General features: G+C 36.6%; 1 long non-coding RNA gene across 3 annotated transcripts; it reads right to left on the bottom strand.

Moving 5' to 3' along the window:
- Positions 1–305: 305 nt before the first annotated feature.
- Positions 306–7,891, bottom strand: LOC147506186 (uncharacterized). Of its 3 annotated transcripts, XR_015220751.1 has the most exons (5): positions 7,351–7,891; positions 2,400–2,503; positions 1,992–2,063; positions 987–1,192; positions 306–503 (listed from the first exon to the last, which is right to left on the bottom strand). It is a non-coding gene; the product is annotated as an uncharacterized LOC147506186 (long non-coding RNA). The 3 variants fall into 3 exon arrangements; XR_015220750.1 differs by lacking the exon at positions 306–503 and having other exon boundaries at positions 531–1,192; XR_015220749.1 differs by lacking the exons at positions 306–503; positions 987–1,192 and adding an exon at positions 1,220–1,458.
- Positions 7,892–8,568: the final 677 nt, after the last annotated feature.

Consider the following 8,568-nt stretch of genomic DNA (forward strand, 5'->3'; position numbering starts at 1 on the left):
CAGGGACCTCCACAGCCTCAACTTCTATAGTGGATACTTCACCATTGTCTGATAGCTCATGAACCACCTCTCTATTTCTATATGACATCTCCACTTCTGGAGTTGTATTCTCGGGCATGGGATGCTCAGGAATATGAGAGAGCTCTGCAACAAAAATAGCCAAGAATAAACACAAATGGTACCAAACCACCTGTGGAATATAAAGAAATGAAAAGAAGATGAAGGCAACCTGGATTTGGGGTAACAGGAGTTGATGTGACGTTTTCAATGACGTCATTAACTGCAATGGCAATTGCATCGGACTCCACCGTTTCATACTCATCCACATACCTAAAAATATCATTAAGACCAAAGTAGCCTTTGTCTTGTGGGGCCAAGAAAAATGATAGAGTAAACTTCCTTTTCATATTATCCTTCACAATAAGCCATCCAATTACTTGAACAACTACTCCACCCTTGTAAGAGTCATGAGCATCAATTGTTTTCATCTCTGCCTTACATTCCTTGTAGTCCATGGAGAGAATGACCACATTAATATCCTGCTCCAAGTTAAATAAAACGCTATTATTTCTAGATCTTTCTGAACTGTAAGAATTCAGTGACATTTAAAAATCATGATTTTCGTCCTGAAACCTTCGTTCCATGGGTTTATGATAAATAGATAAAAAAGAGAGGTAGGGCACTCAGCTATCTAGATCATATTTTACCACCACCAACATCAATACAATAATACGACTTATCTAGACTATTTTGAGTTTTAGAACATTAAAAGAAAGAAAGCCAACATCTACTTTGTGTAATTCTGTAAATAGATATTTTGGTTTATTTAATTATGTAATTTGAAAAACATTATAGACCAGTTATTTTCCTTCCAAATTACATATGACCTACGTGAAACATGTTGATGAGAATTGAAGATATTTTTTATCACGATGATAGGTACTAAAATCAAAATACTGTGACAGATTTAGATTCAAACAACTTACATCAATTGTTTTGACAGAAGCCATCTTTCCATCGGGTCCCGGCCTGCTTAGTACACTTGAATCCTGATAGAATCTATAAACCAGGTCTGGGGATGTTTTTCTTATTTTTCTTGGAATCTCGGAGTGTTCAAAAGCTCCATTTCCACCGAGGAACTTCTCTTCTTCTGGTGGTTCAACTGCTATTGGAGTCCATTCTCTTTCATCCGCTGTTTTCCAAAGAGATGCAGGGAATGTTAGAGAAATCAATCAATGCACTTCAATATAGCTTATTAGCAAATACAAATGTACCGCTATTCTATTTTCAAGCCCGGTTTCTGGGTCCTTGCAGTGGTTAATAGGAGTTGACATCATATCCTATCTAAACTGAAAGCGAGTCAGAACTATGCTAAATAGCTGCTGAAATCAGTGGACTTCAACAATGAGTAAGCTGCCCCTGGAGCTTAATCGGGCTGTCCTGTGACGAACCCTCTCTCTGCACAAAAGAAAATTGCAAGAAATGTGTTCCATATTAAACATTTACTTTCAAACTTGCATATCAAATGACATCGACATCACCTAGTTTTTTCATCCTCCTTTATGTGGGCTTCACATCGACAAACCACGGTTGCACGTAAGATTTGGAAACTAAGTGGAAACTAAAGAATATTAAACATAAAGAAAAACCTAAAAGTTAAAACTAATTGTCTATAACTGCTGATGATCGTTGTTCTCCACTTACTTTTGTTAATAATATGGATCGATTAGTAATGGACAACGCATAGCACGTTCGTGAAGCATGATTCATTTGGAACTGAAAGGAATGACTACGATAGGGAACTTGAGTTATTAATGAGGTTTTCCTTTCCCTATTTGGGTATTTTGGTTAGTGCGGACCTAGTGAATTGGTTTAGAAACCCAAATCAACTTTCGAGAAAAATCACACATAACCATTATAGAGCATACAATTATGAAACTGAATATATATATGTAGTCTATAAGTAAAATGAATTAGAAAGATATACTTACAGATCACTCAAGCTAGTCAATGAAGAAATGCCTGCAGGTAGAGGCCCCTCAAGAGAGCTTACTTGTATATGCCTGGAACATACAGAGCCAAATATCAGTCAGTAAAGTGTAAGTCACTATCTCAGGCAATAAGCAATGCAATCAGTGCACCCCTGCAAGTTGAGTTGGATGCTACCACTGGTTAACTAAGTAAGTCAGTCTTGCCAAAAATGTAGTGTTTTTTTCTTATTCAAGTGAAGAGACTCACTAACCAGCATTCATAATCATAACAAATACAACCTGTCAAAATTAATAAAGTTGTGGGGTTTTCATGTTAAAACAAATTATGAAACTGAATATATATGTAGTCTAAAGGAAAAACACAAACGAATACATAAAAAAATATCAAAATTAAATAAAATCGTATACCTCAATCGAGGTAATGAGCAACGTCTCGTCTTGCCTCTAGAAACACTTTTGTTTTATGAGCCACATCTCTTCTTATCCAATCAACATGTAATTACTCTAAGTCCCTGGAGTTAGACAGAGATGCATACGTATAAGAAAAAGGAAAGAATGATACGTAAATGTAACTAAACACATAGAACTAATGAAAAAAGTCAACGAAAGAAAAAGTAATATGGTGTGTGTTTGTATTAGAGCTAAAAAAATTGTGTTTGTGATTACTTGTAATAACAAACCCAAAAAAAAAAACAATGATGAATATGTACTTCTACGCATGTGATTGCAAATCTAGTATTGAGTAAAATTAGGTAACAAAGTTAACCAAAAGAAAACAGTATCCTCATTGTTACAATGTTGCAAAAAAATGTCAATGTCATCTACACATTACTAATTTGAAAAGCAATTGACATAGCCTCACATAAATAGAAAATCAAAATTGTTGGTGGTTGTAACGCCCATATTTAAAATACGTATTTATTTATTTATTTATTTATTAATTTAAGTATTTATTTAATATTTGATTGGATTGGATTTGGGATACGCGGGCCTAATTTTTGAGCCCGAGTCTGTATTGGGCTTGGGCTTCAAACCCAAGTATATAATCACATTGTTCTAGAGAATAGGATTTTAGAGAATAAAAAAATAATAAAAATTGAGGAAGAGATAAAAGTTGGATTGCTAGAGGGTGGAGCGCGACGATTCGGACTACGAGGGATTCGTCGAGCTGTTAGTTAAGGTGAGTAGTTATATTTTTACTCTATTTCACAAAAGCTTTACTGTCAGAGTTTTAGTTCGCGCTTAGTTTTCTGCTTTTCCCATGTCGGGTTATTTTTCTCGTCGTCACGTGGAATATTTGGACTGGTTAGATGTTAGTATAGTTATTTAGTTAAGCATTGAAATACTTAATAGGATTGTTGGAGCTCTGTAGAGGTCGTTAATGGCGGCCAAGACTAGGACCAAGATATCGCCAGTACCATTTTTATGTAACTGGAAATGTGGTTTTTGTTGTGTTGTGGACGGATGATGGGTTATGTGTTGGATGTTGGTTATTGGTGTTTGGGTGGGCGATTGGAACTAGCGGTGGCCGAACCGGTGGTTGGGCTGTTTTTTTTGTTTAATTGGAGTGTGGGGCTTTTACCTAGACTAGTGTATAGTTGATTGTAGTGGGTGGGGCTGTCGAAGGAGGGTTGTCAAAGCTCGGAGAGAAGCCATTAATGGCGGCGAGAAGCTTCCAAATCCAGTTTTGGGTTGAAGATTTTAAATTCAAGAATGGAGTTTTAGCTTTCATTAAAGTGGTAGGGGTCGTCGCGGGGATCAAAACCGTGGGCTTTGAATGGGTGGTCGAGTGGAGGTCGACGGTGGTCGATCCGGTGGTGGAGGCTGTTGGAGGGAGAAGATGACTGTTGACCAGTTGGGCTTGGGCCTGGGTCGGTTTCTCTGGGCTTGGGCTTTGGACCAAAGCCTTGAGTATGGTTTTGTTTAGGCCTGATTCTATTTTAAGTTGTTGGGCCAGTTATAGATTAAGTTCTATGGGCCAGTTTTAATTGGTTTAGTTTGGGCCCAGGTTTAGTTTAAGTTGTTTGGGCCAAAACTAATTAGTTTTCTTTGGGCCGGTTTCAGTTCAATTTTTAGGCCGAACCCATTTGTGTTTCGAGTTTTTGGGCCTAAACACTAGTTAGTTATTGGGCCGGATTAATCTTTTGTTTCGGACCAATTTAGTTTAAGTTGTGGACCAGTTTTAGTTTAAGTGTTGGGCCGGTTTCAGTAAATTCTCCTTGTCGAACCCATTGGTGTTTTGAGCCAGTTTCTAATTTTGGTTTTTGGGCTGGTCATATAACTTAAAATAGATCTAATTGGGTCTTTAAATATTCAGACTTTCGGGTTCTAAGGTTTGGGCTTGGTCAGTTGGGTCCGAACCATTACCTTAGTCATGAGCCCATGAGCCATGCACTTTTGACCTTAGCCACGAACCATGGCTATGACCATGAATCTGTTGAACATGGAAACGACAGCTTGACTTTGACTTTGACTATGATGTGTTGACCTTGACCGTTGACCATTGACTTTGACCGTTGACTGTGGAATGTTGACTTTTTTTAGATTTTCACATATTTGATTATATGGACAAATATAGTAATAAAATATTGTCGTGAATTGTCTAACTTGGTTGGTCATTATCTAATTAAGATTTGACGTAAGTAGTGTGTAAAGCATATAAATATTGGCACGTAACTAGAGTGGAATTCTGATAATAAGAATTTGATATATATGTTTTTGTGAGTATTAAACTACATACGGATTTAGATTCATGGACTTTAGATTTTTGGGATTTGATTGTGGACTGTAGATTGTTTAATTATGCTATATTTTTATGTTGTAAATTGTATGGACAAATCAAATGCTAAAATGCTGTGAAAGCTTGTATAAATTTGGTTGTCATTATCTAATTAAGATTTGACGTTGATATTGTGACATTATATAATATGTTGGGATATATAAATATTAAATGCAATAGTTTTGGAGAAATAAATGTATAACCGCTCTATTATTATATATGTGAGATGCTACTATGAGGTAGTATAGTATTTGTGGATATTTTCCACGGGAGTGTGGCGTAGTGCAATAATATATTGGTACGTGAAAAAATAAAAGTGGTTACGAGATATAATTGAGATATTTCTAAATATTGTGGCTTAGTGCAATAAGGTATTTGACCTGCACGTGATATAGTGGAATTATTATGAGTCATAAATGTATGACCCTTGAATAAATTACGTAACGAAAATCCTAGAACCTAGCTACCACAACTCATGGGATTTGGCCCTTACGTTTGCTTCAATCTGAATGGCCTTCGGGCGTAAAGTAATATGATTGGCCCTTCCGGCGTTTGATGAATCTGAATGGCCCTTCCGGGCGAGCGAATAGTGGCTTGATTATTCCGTTCGCAAAAATTAGAACGAGATCGCCGATATTTTATGCCGAATAGTGGCGATGCTTGCATAATGGCTTTCGTGTGTGAGGGTTACCCGGTGTCGCGGCATCCCGCGGAGTGGTAGTTACGCACGGAGTGGTTCATTATGTAATGGGAGGCATGTAGATGTACATGTTCGGCGTTGGGAAGCGATTGTGGTAGCCAGGGAAACTAGGTAAGACATAAATACGACGTGATTTTAGGGACACCCAATGAAAGCCTTAAATAATAAAATTAGGGTAATGTGTTGGTTAATAATATATCTTTAAATATATGATTGGATAGAGTTTTGCAGAAGGGTGGGTCAAACTAATTACTTGGGCAGAGACGACCCACTCTGTAATTGAGCATGAAATACGATATAGATATAATATGCTTGGTTGAGTATTTGTTTAGTTAGAACCTAAGGCACCTCGATGGAGAAACTACATTCCTTTTTATTATGCGTATGGTTTGTTGTGTGGTTAGTGGGAAGTTAAGGCGCCTCAGTGGAGGAACTACCTGCCTTACTTATTGTACTTAAGGATATTGTATTAGTCGTTAAAAGTTAAGGCACCTCGGTGGAGGAACTAACTGCCTTAAGGATTGTGTATGTATATGTATAAGTATATGTTGTATTTTAGAGCTACTCACACCAGTATTTTTATAATGCTGACCCGATTTGCATGTTTGCTTATCGGGTGTGTTCATTAAATGAACATAGTTGATAAGTCTTGACATGTTTAGTGTTGAAGAAGATTGGTTGCTGCTTGTGGTTTGCGTTAGCATCGCATTTCAAGATAGGCCTTGTTTTCCTTTGAGGTGATATAGATTTTCAGTTGAGATAAGGTTATTTGCATTTTCATTTGTAAATTTTTGTAATGAAGATGACTTTTGTTTAAGTTTAAAATTTTTATTGGTTTTTATTTATCCGCATATTTAAACTGTTTATGAGTTTTTGGGAGTTGAGAGTGCGTCACACCTCGGAGATCGAAAAGTCGGGAACAAATAATGTTTTTCCGAATTGTGTCAAAATTCGGGGTGTGACAGTGGTGCTGTGAGAGGCTAGTGAGGACTAATCACATTAAGTCTGTTGAGATGTTCAATGCGATGAAGATTTCTGTGAAGGATGTCAATTCGTTGCTTGATCTTGTGAAGAGCCTGAGAAGAACAGTGATGCGGTGCCACGGTTTGTGACAATGATTTGCACCATGGTCACGTTATCGAGTATCATTTTCTTGGTCGTTTTGCTGCGACAAACGTGTCATCAAAAGTGTATAGAAGAAGGATCATAGTTTAGGCAAGGTCACCAAGTCTGTGTTCTACTTCTACCTTAAGTTGTTGTCTGCAGACTGTTCCCCTCATCTTTTTGTAGTTTGGTCTAGGAATTAACCCGATTCGACTTGGGAGAACAAATGGTAAGAGCAATTGGTAGGTGTGCAGGAATTTCGCCACGAATGTTAGATTCGAAGGTAGTCCAATTAATTCTCCAAACCATATAAGCTGAGTGAAGTGAAGCAAAACGAAACATAAATCCCTTGTCTCTGAGAACTATAGTTGCATAAAGGAGCAGACAACAATTAGAAATACCAATTTTGTTTTTCACAATATCTAACCGCATGCAAAATCTTAGATAGACTATTGCTTAACAAACATGTCATTCTAACCCATTACCTCAATCTGATTCATGTCATTGCTTAACAAAAGAGAAAAAGATGGAAAACCTATTATTTCTTTGAAAATAACCACGAGCAAACGATCACCAGTTCATGAATCCTAAAAAAAATTATTATATCACCCACTAAATGTTAGGTGGGATGTACAATTGTCTTAGAAATGACAATAGTTCATCCATGACTCCTGATTTAAATATTGAGGTTACTATGAATTAAAAAATAACATGGATATGCAAATAAGCAAAATCAACTACCAGGAATAGAAATTGAGAAAAAGTAGAAAGTGTACCTATCTGAGAAATGAGTGAATGTCGTAGTTGCATGGCAATGAACAACTTTAAGCAACAACTGGGTGAGGATCAAATACACACTCAAATTATAGTGCCGACTCCTTTTTTATCCTAGAAAAGGTTGATCTCCTGGGAACATAAAACATCACAACAAAGTTTTAATGGTTAAATCTAGTATCCGCATTATATATAAGATAATGTAGAAAAATACATTACACATTGTAAAGGATCATGTCTATCCATTTCATCTTTAATTACGAAAATAATAGAAGTTATAGGATTGTGAATACAAACGACGAAAAGTTTCCGATTCACTAAACAAAAACTTTCACTATATGATAGTGATTAAACTGAACTGTAATATAATTGCCTAGAACTCGAATGCCTGGTGAGAACATATAGATATATAAGTGAAAAAGGCGGCAGTAAAATGCGGAAACTTTTCATATAGTTTTCATAAAGTGAAAAAGGCGGCAGTAAACAATATCATATAGTTAATAGAGAAATGCGGAAGTAAAGTGTTCCTAGGCATTTTGCCAAACAACATAGGGAAAACGAAAGTGTTAAAGAAAAAGAAGAAGAAAATAGAAGAAGGGTGCACATGAAGAAACCGTTTGCTAATTTGCTCGATTGTTGGGAAGAAACCGTCTTAAAACTGATGATAAATTAAGGAATGGCGATTTGAAATGAAGTGTCGCACTATTTGCAAATGAAGCAGCGAGGTGAAAACAGAAAATAATTCATTTTTGGATTGTCTCTTTTGAGTTTACCTTTTACCACAACAGCTGTAGTCTGTAAACCTGATGAAGCGAGTGAGTAAGTTTAAAATGAAGCGTCGCAGTGTTTGGGAAGGAAGAATTGAAATCAAAAGGATTAGCTATTTGGGATTTTTTAATTGTGTGTTATTTTGGGTTGAGTTAGTTATTCATAATGAAAAAGACAGACAAAGAAGAAGAATAAGGAAAAACCAAAGAAGGGGAGAAAGAGATCGAGATTTACCCAAAGTGCTATACTCCATTGTTCTTCATCACGTTTTGGTTCGCACGCTTTAGCAGGAAAGTTGCGTCCAATGATAGATAATGGAAAACCCAAAAAGAGATTAATGGCGAAAGTTCAGAGCGTTGTTGTATAACCTTTTGTTTTTTTTTTTTTTTTTTGAGAAGAAGAGGAACGAGTTGTAATTGGGAATATCGGCCAAACGGTGCGTCTGTTCGGTG

The sequence above is a fragment of the Coptis chinensis genome, chromosome 4, assembly GCF_015680905.1.
Source record: "Coptis chinensis isolate HL-2020 chromosome 4, ASM1568090v1, whole genome shotgun sequence".
In the NCBI taxonomy this organism is placed as follows: Eukaryota; Viridiplantae; Streptophyta; class Magnoliopsida; order Ranunculales; family Ranunculaceae; genus Coptis; species Coptis chinensis.